The 12,938-nt window shown below is 39.4% G+C and overlaps 1 long non-coding RNA gene across 2 annotated transcripts in view; it reads right to left on the bottom strand.

Annotated features, from left to right (window-relative positions):
- LOC123795294 (uncharacterized) overlaps nucleotides 1-9,885 on the bottom strand; it is a 244,851-nt gene extending 234,966 nt beyond the window's left edge. For both annotated transcript variants that reach the window (XR_015722281.1, XR_015722282.1), the window contains exon 1: nucleotides 7,879-9,885. This is a non-coding gene — a long non-coding RNA (uncharacterized LOC123795294). The remainder of the gene's footprint in view (nucleotides 1-7,878) is intronic.
- Nucleotides 9,886-12,938: the final 3,053 nt, after the last annotated feature.

The following is a 12,938-nucleotide window of genomic DNA, read 5'->3' as shown; positions in this document are numbered from 1 at the left end:
CCATTGGAGGTGATCAGATGTCTCATGTCAACATCACTATTCAGTTGTCCTCCAGAAATAAACAAGAGCTCTGGTGAATACTGAAGCTGAATATACTCTAAAAATGGTAATCCTCAGAAGTTTCCTAGACCCCTCCCCACCATTGATGATAACGGTGGGCAAACAGTTATGGCCAGGAAGGCCCTTTTAACAATGCAGATTGGGCATCCTGCTTCCAAGAAGTTTTTATCTCTCCAACACCAGAGAACATATTGGACATTGATATCCTACAAGGTCAAACTCTGCAAACTTCTATCAGCAAATTCTGCCTCTGGGTTAGAGTAGTCAAATAGTGCTGAGGGGAAACACCAACTGGAAATTGGTAAGCCTGCCACCCCTTGAAAAGCAGTAACTGTCAAACAACATAAATTGCTGGGGAAAATAAGGAGATAGAAGAAACCATCCAAGAACTGCACCAAGTAGGTATTGTACTTCCTGCTCACAATGCTTTCAATAGCCTCATATGAACAGGAGAAAAAAAGCCAGATGGTTTGTAGCAAATAATGATGGACTACCAAAAATTGAACAAGGTAGTGCCCTCAATCATGTAACTGTGCCCAACTTTGCTACCATCTTAGATACCTTAGCCACAATCCTAGGAGTGTACCAAGCTGTGTTGGACTTAGCAAATGCTTTTTTCATTATACTCTTGACTACTGAGTCACAAGAGCAATTTTCTTTCACATGTAGAGGTCAACAATGTACCTTCCAATCACTTCCCCAAGCTGCACAGCCCCACCCTGTTGTGGAATGGTAGCCCAAGCTCCATCTCTGTTCTTCTCCACATTAGTAAAACAGACTCATTGCATTAATAATATACTGTCAACATGTGACTCCCTATCTGCTGCAGAACATTCTGCAGGCTTTGCAGGAACATCTGTATGGGAAGAGGATAGGTGCTGAACTCAGAAAATCCAAGGCCCAGGCACCACCAAAAGGTTTTGGGAGTCATTTGGTTGAGTAAGACACATATTGTTCCAGAAGCTGTGATTGATAAGAGACAAGATTGTCCAATATCTAAGAATGTAAAAGAGGTGCAAGCCCTTGTAGGGATATGGGAGTTGGGAGGACTTTTATTCCCCACTTGGCATAGCGCCTCTGTCTCTTACATCTCCTGGTAAAGAAAGGGCATGTGTGGGACTGGGGATCAGAGCAGGGAGTCATTTTGGGAAGGCACAAATTCTAGTGAAGAAGACTAAAATTCTGAACATCTTCCAAGCAGAGCTACCATTTGAGTTAGATGTGCCTGTAACTCTAGAAGGTATGGGTCAGACACTATGACAAAGACATCAAAGAGAGAGTACCACCAGGATTTTAGTCCCAGCTCGAGAAGGGAGTAGAATGCCCCAATATGCCCCTATAGAGCAACAACTCCTAACAGTATTGCACAGGTAGAGCTTCTTAGGCAGAAATAACCACTGCAGCCAGTGGGCTGAACTCCGAGTACTTTGGCTGGTATTCACTCATGAGCAGTTAAACTTTCACACTGACAATTGGGCCATTCTAAAGAGATTAATCCTATGGCTTGGACAATGGGAGGGCAAAGGGTAGGTGAACATGCATGAGCCCTTGTGGGAGGTCAGGATATGTGGGGTTAAAGAGTTTTGGGTCTGCCTATAAGAGCCTGAAGCACTCTTCACTATTTTCCACATCCCGAATTCATAAAGCACTGATAACCCCCAGGCAGTCAGGAAACTGATGCCCTTTCTTGGGTATAAGATCTAGCAACTAACACTTCAATAAACACAGTAGAGAGGTGCATAGAAAAAACAATCACTCTTTAGCCCAGGTGGGATGGCAAATTGCCAAGGATGCTGGATTGCACCTAATACTGTAAAGCTGCCTTGCCCCCAACCCTTACTGTGGACCAATGTGCTATGCTGCTGAGAACGTTGAGCACTATCAGACCTGAGAAAGGAATTATCTACTGGAATTTGCAATGGGGCATTCCACTGAAATGGATGAGTTACTTCACAGCCTTGGAGGGTGTGAGTAAACCCCTAGCTCTAGGCCAGAGGGCTGTAAAGAGAAGTACCAGAGAATCTTTTAGGAAACTAAGAAATAAGAGAACTTCCTTAACCTGAGAAAGGAAATCTATGTTTAAAAAGAAAAAGCAAATATTACAGAAAATTATAAAATGTTAAAAGCATTACATTTAAGTTTAAAAGGTCAGGTCTGTGGATATCATCACTTGTTTTTAAACTTAATAGGTATGTTGGTGTTTGCCTTATTATTATTACTATATAATGTGTATATTGTTATTTTGAACACTTTTATGCTTATGATGTATTTTAGCTAAAAAAATTAAAAAATACTTTAAAGCAAATAAAAATGTGTATTCTTTAGTTGTATATATAAAGTTCATGTTGTACCTAGGGAAATGATTTAAAATTTGAAATCAAGGTTTCTGGCCTCTACTGTCATTAACTGAAGGGCTTGTATGAATAGCTTAACATTTCAGAGCCTCAGTTTAGTTTTTAATAAATTAACTGAGTTAGATTCAATATTCTTTAAGATATAGTGGCACACACTATAATTCTTCTAAACCAACTGATGAGCATGCTTTAGGTTTTCATCACTTAACCTCAATACCTCCATGTTTTTAGGGTACAGTTTTGTATTCTTGCCAAAAATCACAAAACAAAAATTATGTGAAATTCAAACTTCAATGTCCACGGAGTTTTATTAAAACACAGTCATGCTCATTGTTTATGTATTATCTATGGCTGCCTTTGTACTATAACAGGGGAGCTGAGTGCATGCAACAGAGATCATATGTGGTACCCATGCTACTTTTCACTGCAGTTCAGTGTACAAAATCACAATAACATAGTTATAACCTGACAGCCCTTTATATGCCATACATATCACCATGCTGGGACTTTATTATTATTTTTTTTACCACCACTGCATATTTATCATGTAAAAACAAAAAATGAAAAGCAGGCTTTGTATTTTTAAGGCACAAGTTAGCAGTGTTTTAGGTCACCAAGAATTGTCCTTATTATGCAATCCCACTGTAGCTATACTAAAAGATTACAAACATGTTGACATTATCAAACTAAGTACTTATATATTATTGATTGCGGCAGCAGAAGAAACGTGTCAAGAGAAAATAAACTTCTTTGTAACTATTGACCTTTCTGTAAGAACACTTGCTCAAAGAGTGGAAGACATGAGGAGAAGAATCAAATAGTCAATTTCTTAAAAAGGAGACATGTTGCCAATACTACTCAGTCATTTAAGATGTCAATGCTGAGTTTAAAGTGGCTGAAAAAAGTCAGCTTCTGTGAATAGACTGAGTGGAAAAAATTCCAATGAGACTATTTTAAAAGAAGTCGCAAAAACACTAATTCGGGACAAACTGAAATGGAATCTGCTAAGATGTGTTGCAGTTGATGGTAGTAAAAATATGTGTGGAGCCAAAAACATGGTTAGTTGGACGAATTTACAAAGCTTGTAAAAATGTAAAGTGTTTAAAATCTATGGTTATTCATTGTATTATTCATCAGGAAGTATTTTGCAGAACACATTGGGATTAGTCCTGCTACTGAACCAATAGGTCAACAGTAAACTCACTTTTGTCAACTTAACAGTCATCAGTTCTATAAATTTTTGTCAAAAATAAAAACTGAATATCATACAGTAATTTGATGGCCTAAAGTTTTATTGTAATTTTTTTTTTAAAGTTCAGGCCAAGATGATTTTTTTTTTTTTTTTTTGTAAATGAGAACTAGCCTCAACCATTATTATTGAACACTGAATGGATTTGGAAATTAGCTTTTGCTGTAGATTTGATCTTTTTCTTCATGAATTCAACCTAAAATTACAAGGCAAACAAAATTTATATGCAAAACTTATGCTATGATAAAATCATTATAATGACAGATAAGATTTTTGGAATCACATACAATGGCAGGTTGTTTTATATACTTCCCATGCTATCAAAATTTAAAACAAAAAGTAAGACATCCATTCTCACACAAAGTTGAAGTTTGTTTATGAGATCACAGTATAGCTGAGCAAATCAAAATCACAATATCACCTGTCAGAATGGCTAGAATCTGAGAGAAGAGATAACAAGTGTTGGCAAGGATGTGAAAAAAAGGGCACCCTTGTGCACTGTTGGTGGGAATGGAAATTGGTGCAACCACTGTGGAAAACAGTACAGAGATTGCTCAAAAACAAAAATAGAAATACTATATAATCCGGTATTTCACTACTATTTACCCAAAGAAAATGAAAATACAAATTCAAAAAGATATATGCACCCCTATGCTTATTGTAGCATCATTTATAATAGCCAAGATATGGAAGAAACCAGTGTCCATAGATTAATGAATGGAAAAGAAGATATCATATACATAGACAAAGGAATATTGCTCAGTCATAAAAAAGAATGAGATCTTGATTTTTGCGACAACATGGATAGACCTAGATTGTATTATGCTAAGTGAATTAGTCAGACAGAGAAAGACAAATGTCATATGATTTCACTTACATGTGGATCTGAAAAATAAAACAAACAAAAACAGAAACAGACTCAAAAAATCAGAGAACAAACTGGTGGCTGCCAGAAGGGAGAAGGGTAGGGGGATGTGCAAAATAGGTGAAGAGGATTGAGAGATATAAACTTTCAGTTATAAAATAAATGACATTTCATCAATTGAGATATTATGAAAATTTAATTTCTTATTATATAAGTACCTATCTAATACCCTTGATTTGGTCTCTTGGTCTGCAAAGCCTAAAATATTTTGCTATCTAGTCTTTTATAGAAAAAATTGCCAACTCTTACCCCAAATTATAAAATTAACCATACCCAACACAGCCTAAGAGGACTTTAGTCACATCTCCTTTTACATATTTATTTAATCAATTCATCTTGCTATATCTTCCTCATCATGAAACTATCAACATAATATCATCAACATAATAATATAGCAGAAAATTAGAAAGTTGCTCTAACTTTAAGGCAAGATGAAGGCATACTGCTATGCCAATAAGATGAATTCTTATTAACTCCGATAAAAAATTTTTTTCAAGCTTCCACCAGATCAAGTCACATAGTTACCACTTGCAATATTTATTTGCCTCACTAAATATACAACATCTGGACTAGCATATGCAATTGCATTCATCCCTTGATTAAGTTTATTATAATCCACTCTCCTACAGTATCTGTCTTCTGTAAAGCCCAACTTGTCAATTTAAATAGGTAAATAAAAAGATCCTCAACCTTGTATACATCTTTTAAGACTTTGTTGGTGTCACTAATCTAATTTCCATAGGGATCAGATATTAACATTGTTTTATTATTTAGGTAATAGTGGGAAATTTCTAGAGCTCCCACATGGCCTTTCTTACTATATGAGCCCTCACCCAGTTCCTTAACTTTGTATTGATAGATCATGTATTGTGCCCCCCACCCAGAGAAAAGAAAAAAAAAGAAAAGAAAAATGAAGTAAAGAAGAGAATGGAAAAGAAAAGAAAAAAGAAAAGTCAACGTGAACAAAGGTCTATGTGTATTGGTTATTCAATAAATTGATATTGGGGCAGCCATCTGTCAATTTTTAAGGAAATATATTCAGATATCCAACTTATACCATATATAAAAATTCCATAGAATTTGAGATACGTATGTAAAAAGTAAACTATAAAGGTATTATAAAAATATAGGGTATTTGTATAACTTCTCTTTGGTTTTCTAAACGTTTATTTTTTTTTATAGCATCCTGTTTTTAATTCATGTTTACAATACCTTAGAACTCTGAAAATAATAAGTTTCCTTCTGCTCAAAAAAAAAAAAAAAAAAAACTTTTGCACAGCAAAGGAAACAGCAAAACTAAAATGCAACCTACAGAATGGAAGAAGATATTTGCAAATGTCTTATCAGATAAAGGGCTAGTATCCATAAGAAATAGGAAGATCGGTAGGAGAAGGAAGGGAAGAATGAAGGAGGGGTAAACATAAGGGGGAATGAACCATGAGAGACTGTGGACTCTGGGAAACAAACTGAGGGCTTCAGAGGGCAGGGGGTGGGGGATTGGGATAGGCCAGTGATGGGTATTAAGGAGGGCACATATTGCATGGTGCACTGGGTGTTATACACAAATAATGAATCATGGAACATTGCATCAACAACTGGGGTTGTACTGTATGGTGACTAATATAACAAAATAAAAATTATTAAAAAAAAAATAAATAAAGGGCTAGTATCCAAAATCTATAAAGAACTTATCAAACTCAATACCCAAAAACCAAAAAATCTAGTCAAGAAATGGACAGAATACATGAACAGACATTTCTCCAAAGAAGACATACAAATGGTAAACAGACACATGAAAAAATGCTCAACATCACTCACCATCAGGGAAATAGAAATCAAAACCACAATGAGACACTACCTCACACCAGTCAGAATGGTTAAAATTAACAACTCAGGATACAACAGATGTCGGTGAGGATGTGGAGAAAGGGGAACATTTTCATACTGTTGATGGGAATGTAAACTGGTGCAGCCACTCTGGAAAAGAGTATGGAGGGTCCTCAAAAAGTTAAAAATGGAACTACCCTCTGACCCAGCAATTGCACTTCTAGGTATTTATCCAAAGAATTCAAATATAGTGATTCAAAGGGGCATGTGCATTCCAATGTATATAACGGCAATGTCCACAATAGTCCAAGTATGGAAAGAGCTCAAATGTCTGTCAACAAATGAATGGATAAAGAAGATATGGTAGATACACATAATGGAATATTACTCAGCCATCAAAAAGAATGAAATCTTGTCATTTGCAATGACATGGCTGGAACTAGAGGGTATTATGCTAAGCGAAATAAGCCAGTCAGACAATTATCATATGATTTCACTCATGTGTGGAATTTAAGAAACAAAACAGAGAAAGAAAGATGAAGGGAAAATAAAAGAAGAGGAAAACAGAGAGGGAAGCAAACCGTAAGGGACTCTTAACTATAGGAAACAAAGTGAGGGCTGCTTGAGGTGGGATGGGGTAATTGGGTGATGGGCATTAAGGAGGGCACTTGATGTGATGAGCACTGGGTGTTATATGCAACTGATGGATCACTAAATTCTACCCCTGAGACTACTAATATAGTGTATGTTAACTAACTTGAATTTAAATACATTTTTTAAAAAAAGAGCCTTCACTAGTTACTCAGTGAGGGAACTTTGTCAGTTGCTGAATATATTCATTCCTAATATTAACTCAGAAACTGATAAAAATAACCACAGAGAGTTTTCCCAGACACTAGGCCCACTGAGACATGGATTTGGGCCAAAACTCCATTTACCTGAATACCTTAATTTCCCCACTCTGACCAGTAGTACTCAATAGAATTCTGAATCTGTCACTCTGGCAAAGAATGTTGTCAGAAATCTGTAAAGGTCTGGGTATATCACTTTATCCAGTCCAATATTACTTCAGTAAATGGCTGCAGGTTTGTGAGGAGACAAGAGGAAGATTTGAAATATGTATTTGTAATGAGCCCTCCTCAAGTGTACCCAGCCATTCTCCCATTAGATAGGTGAGGGTCTATGAACTGGCTCTCATTTTAGTTTGAGAAGAGACCATAATTCAATTTCGATGACTCAAGTCAGCTTAGAGTACTTTACTTTAAACAGACAAAGAAAGGAACTTTGTGGATTGTCCCTCTTTTTCAGTCCTCGATATTGCATGATCAATTACTATCTCCAGAAGTCAGTGAAATTCAAGTCATTCTGATTCCTCAGATTATGCCCTATCAGTATAACCATGTCCTCCCAGTCAGTGTAAGTTAAGGGTTCAGGTAATTCATTTTACTGGCAGCGTCTCCTACCTATTTCCTTCTTTCCAGGTCCAAGACGACCACTACAGAATTCTTCAGGGAAGGTGGTGTCCTCCTAATCAATGTAGTTCTTGATGTTTTCATAAAGAAAAAGTCTTCTGAGGGGCGCCTGGGTGGCACAGCGGTTAAGCGTCTGCCTTCGGCTCAGGGCGTGATCCCGGCGTTATGGGATCGAGCCCCACATCAGGCTCCTCCGCTATGAGCCTGCTTCTTCCTCTCCCACTCCCCCTGCTTGTGTTCCCTCTCTCGTGGATCTCTCTCTCTGTTGAATAAATAAATAAAATCTTTAAAAAAAAAAAAAAAAGAAAAAGTCTTCTGAGCCTTCTCTTTCTAAACATTTGAATTCCTTCCTCTACATTATGTTAGTAATTTCTGGCATCTCAGACTTCATTAAATCTAAGCTTCCCTTTAGTCTAGTTTTAGTTAACAAACCATGCTTTTCTCAACTGCTCAAACTAGGGCAGAGTCTCTTCTAAGACTCTCAGATTAATAAATCCAGCCTTAGTTAAAATCATGTTTCCCTCTCCTTGGTCGAGCACTGTCAGCATCTATTGCAACACAAATCCACCAGATTTTAAAAGTGTTACACATCTTTTCTTGTGTAAACCTTTCCTCTGGGGTTTGAATTTACAGTTGACCTTGTCCCTATAGGGATTTTTGGAGGTCATCAAGACGACAGGACTGCCCATTGACCCTCAAGCTGAATCCAGGAAATTGGAGACTCCTCAACCCCTCCCCCGTCTTTGGAATATATGCTCCGCCCACTTTTCCCACAGCTGGAGCCACTTTCAAGGACACAACCTTGAGAAAGCAATGTGGTACTGAGATCATCTGGATGTTTGTTATCCATGACTCAGCCCTATTAAGATCTCTGTGTAAAGTTTCAAGATTCTGGCGGGCAGGTGTGGACATTTACTTATCTTGCAACTGCTAAGAAAAGCCTTGTATGCTAAGTTCCTTGCTTGTTAAATCTGCCACCTACCAATCTGGAGTGGCCTGCCTCTTTCTTCAGTTACTCCTTGACCTCAGTATGGGGGCCAGTTTGCAAAAACAGGCATTCTGACTCCCATTGTAGGAGAAGGCAATAAGGATGTTGACGAGGACTAGAAATGTCAATCCAGCACCTGCCTGCCAGATAACAAGCTCATGTGAGTTTAATAGAAGGTCTTCAAGCAATGTAGATCAGGTGCGCAAGGAAAGCTTCCACTGACATGGAAAGTTCTGTGAAATTTTGCAGTTTGAAGTACTCAGATGTATCTGAATCCTCCAGAATACCTCTTTCCATATCTTATTGTCCCACCCTCCCAATAAATTTTAAGCTCCACAAGAGATATTTTGAGACTGTAAGATTAACATATGTTAAATTTAGGAAATGACAAAATCAGATTCTGTACCTGAGTAAAACTTACCTAAACACTGTGGCTATGATAAAAGAGATTTTTTTTACTGTCATCGTAGAAAATCTCTGGTACTCAGGAGGAGTTAAGATGGCGGAGTGGTAGTCGACCCATTTTTCAGCCAGTCCCCTGAGTCAGGTTAAATAGGTACCAGACCAGCCTGAACATCCACGGAACCAGCCTGAGACTCAGGAAGATGCATCTGGATCTCTACAAATGAACATCTCCAGTGCTGAGTATTGAGGTAAGAAGCGGGGAGCCGTGAAACCGCACACAGATATCGGATGATAAACGGAAGGTGGAGGGAGCCGCTGCACTCAGGCACCGGGAAGCGGTAGCCACCTGCACGGGGGAGCGGGCGGCGCTAGCAGACCGGGACCCGCAGGACAGCAGACTGAGACCGGGAGCCGGGTGCGCGCGCCACCAGGCATCTCGCGGAACCCCGGAATCCCGTCCGCTCACCGGAACCAGACTGAGACCGGGAGATCCGGGAGCGCGCGCGGGGCGGCTGGCGGCTGGCGGCGTTAGAAACACAAAGGACAGAGACGCGCCGGCCCTGGAAGTGAGGGCTGGGACGCCGGGTGTGGGGCGCACATCCCGGGACGCTGCAGGGTTGAGCGCACCAACAGAAACAGAGTTAAAGTGGCCAGAACATTAGCAGAGAACGGGCCGCAATCCCTCTGTTCTGTGACAGAGGCTGAGATTCGGCCACTGCCGCTCTGACTCTCAGAAGAGGCACAGCAAACCGCCAGGGAAAGCCGCCAGAGAACAAAAGCCTGGAAATACTGGCTCGCAGTGTGCCCATCCCCATCCTCCCTCGCAGGGGACACGGAGACTCTAACCAAACAGGGTTGCATGAGTATCGGCGCGGCAGGCCCCTCCCCCAGAAGGCAGGCTGAAAAATCAAGAAGCCCACATCCCTAAGATTCCTATAAAACAAGGGCACATGGCCTGGGTCCCGGTCAATAATTTGGGCTCTGGACAGCCCTGCAACCTCTCCTCATCAGAATGACGAGAAGGAGAAATCCCCCCCCCAGCAAAGAAAAGACAATGAGTCTGTGGCCTCTGCCACAGAACTAATGGATATGGATATAACCAAATTATCAGAAATGGAGTTCAGAGTAACAATGGTCAAGATGATGTGTAGACTTGAAAAAAGTATTAATGAAAATGTTAATGAGAAAATAGAATCACTAAGGGCGGAAATGAGAGCGAATCTGGCAGAAATTAAAAATTCTATGAGCCAAATGCAGTCAACACTAGAGGCTCTGAGGGCCAGGGTAACTGAGGCAGAAAAACGTATTAGCGAATTGGAGGATGGGTTAGTAGAAGAGAAAGCTAAAATAGAAACTTGGCTCAAAAAAATCCAATCTCAACAATGTAGGTTACGGGAGATTACCGACTCAATGAAACGTTCCAATGTCAGAATCATCAGCATGCCCGAGGGAGTGGAGAAAAACAGAGGTCTAGAAGAGATATTTGAACAAATTGTAGCTGAAAACTTCCCTAATCTAGCAAAAGAAACAAGCTTTCGTGTCCAAGAGGCAGAGAGGACCCCTCCCAAGCTCAACCACGACAAACCTACACCACATCACATGATAGTGCAATTTGCAAATATTAGATCCAAGGATACAGTATTGAAAGTGGCCAGGAAAAACAAATCTCTCACGTACCAAGGCAAAGGTATCAGAATTACGTCAGACCTGTCTCCACAGACCTGGAATGAGAGAAAGGGTTGGGGGGGGCATTTTTAAAGCTCTTTCAGAGAAAAACATGCAGCCAAGGATCCTTTATCCAGCAAGGCTGTCATTCAGAATGGATGGAGAGATAAAGACCTCCCAGAATCGCCAGTCATTGACCAATTTTGTAACCACAAAACCAGCCCTACAGGAGATATTAAGGGGGGTTCTATAAAAGTAAAAAAGCCCCAAGAGTGATACAAAACAGAAAGTCACAATCTATAGAAACAAAGACTTTACTGGCAACATGGCATCATTAAAACCATATCTCTTAATATTCAGTCTCAAAGTAAATGGGCTAAATGCTCCCATAAAATGCCACAGCATTGCAGATTGGATAAAAAGACATGACCCATTCATTTGCTGTCTACAAGAGACTCATTTTGAACCCAAAGATACATCCAGACTGAAAGTAAAGGGATGGAATACCATCTTTCATGCCAATGGACCTCAAAAGAAAGCTGGGGTAGCAATTCTCATATCAGACAGATTGGATTTTAAACTGAAGACTACAGTTAGAGACACAGAAGGGCACTATATTATTCTTAAAGGATGTATCCAACAAGTGGATATGACAATTATAAATATATATGCCCCCAACAGGGGAGCAGTAAGATACACAAGCCAACTCTTTTTTTTTTTAAAGATTTTATTTATTTATTTATTTGACAGAGACAGAGACAGCCAGCGAGAGAGGGAACACAAGCAGGGGGAGTGGGAGAGGAAGAGGCAGGCTCATAGCAGAAGAGCCTGATGTGGGGCTCGATCCCATAACGCTGGGATCACGCCCTGAGCCGAAGGCAGACGCTTAATTGCTGTGCCACCCAGGCACCCCCACAAGCCAACTCTTAACCAGAATAAAGAGACATATAGATAAAAATACACTAATAGTAGGGGACCTCAACACTCCACTATCAGCAATAGACAGAGCACACAAGCAGAAAAGAAACAAGGGCTTTGAATGCCATACTCAACGAGTTGGACCTCATAGATATATATAGAACACTACACCCCAGAACCAAAGAATACTCATTCTATTCTAATGCCCATGGAACATTCTCAAGAATAGACCATGTTCTGGGTCACAAAACAGGTCTCAACTGATACCAAAAGACTGAAATTATTCCCTGCACATTCTCAGACCACAATGCTTTGAAATTGGAACTCAACCACAAGGAAAAATTTGGAAGAAACTCAAACACTTGGAGACTAAGAACCATCCTGCTCAAGAATGATTCGATAAACCAGGAAATCAAAAATCAATTTAAACAATTTATGGAGACCAAAGAGAATGAAAACACAATGGTCCAAAACCTATGGGATTCTGCAAAGGCAGTCCTAAGGGGAAAATACATAGCCATCCAAGCCTCACTCAAAAGAATAGAAAAATCTAAAATGCAGTTTTTATATTCTCACCTCAAGAAGCTGGAACAGCAACAGAGGGACAAGCCTAATCCATGCACGAGAAAGCAGTTGATCAAGATTAGAGCAGAAATCAATGAATTAAAAACCAGGAGCACAGTAGAGCACATCAACAGAACTAGAAGCTGGTTCTTTGAAAGAGTAAAAAAAATTGACAAACCACTGGCAAGACTTATCCAAAAGAAAGGGAGAAAGGACCCAAATTAATAAAATTATGAATGAAAAGGGAGAGGTCACAACCAACACCAATGAAATTGCAAGGATTACTACAAACTTTTATCAACAGCTTTATGCCAATAAATTAAGCAATCTGGAAGAGATGGAGGCCTTCCTGGAAACCTATAAACTACCAAGACTGAAACAGGAAGAAATTGTTTTTTAAAAAGGCCAATTAATTATGAAGAGATTGAAACAGTGATAAAAAACCTTCCAAAAAACAAAACTCCAGGACTGGATGGTTTTCCCGGGGAATTCTACCAAACATTCAAATAAG

Source organism: Ursus americanus, chromosome 29, assembly GCF_024610735.1.
Source record: "Ursus americanus isolate L20-20 chromosome 29, mUrsAme1.1.p, whole genome shotgun sequence".
Taxonomy (NCBI): Eukaryota; Metazoa; Chordata; class Mammalia; order Carnivora; family Ursidae; genus Ursus; species Ursus americanus.
This window is presented reverse-complemented; position numbering and strand designations above follow the sequence as displayed.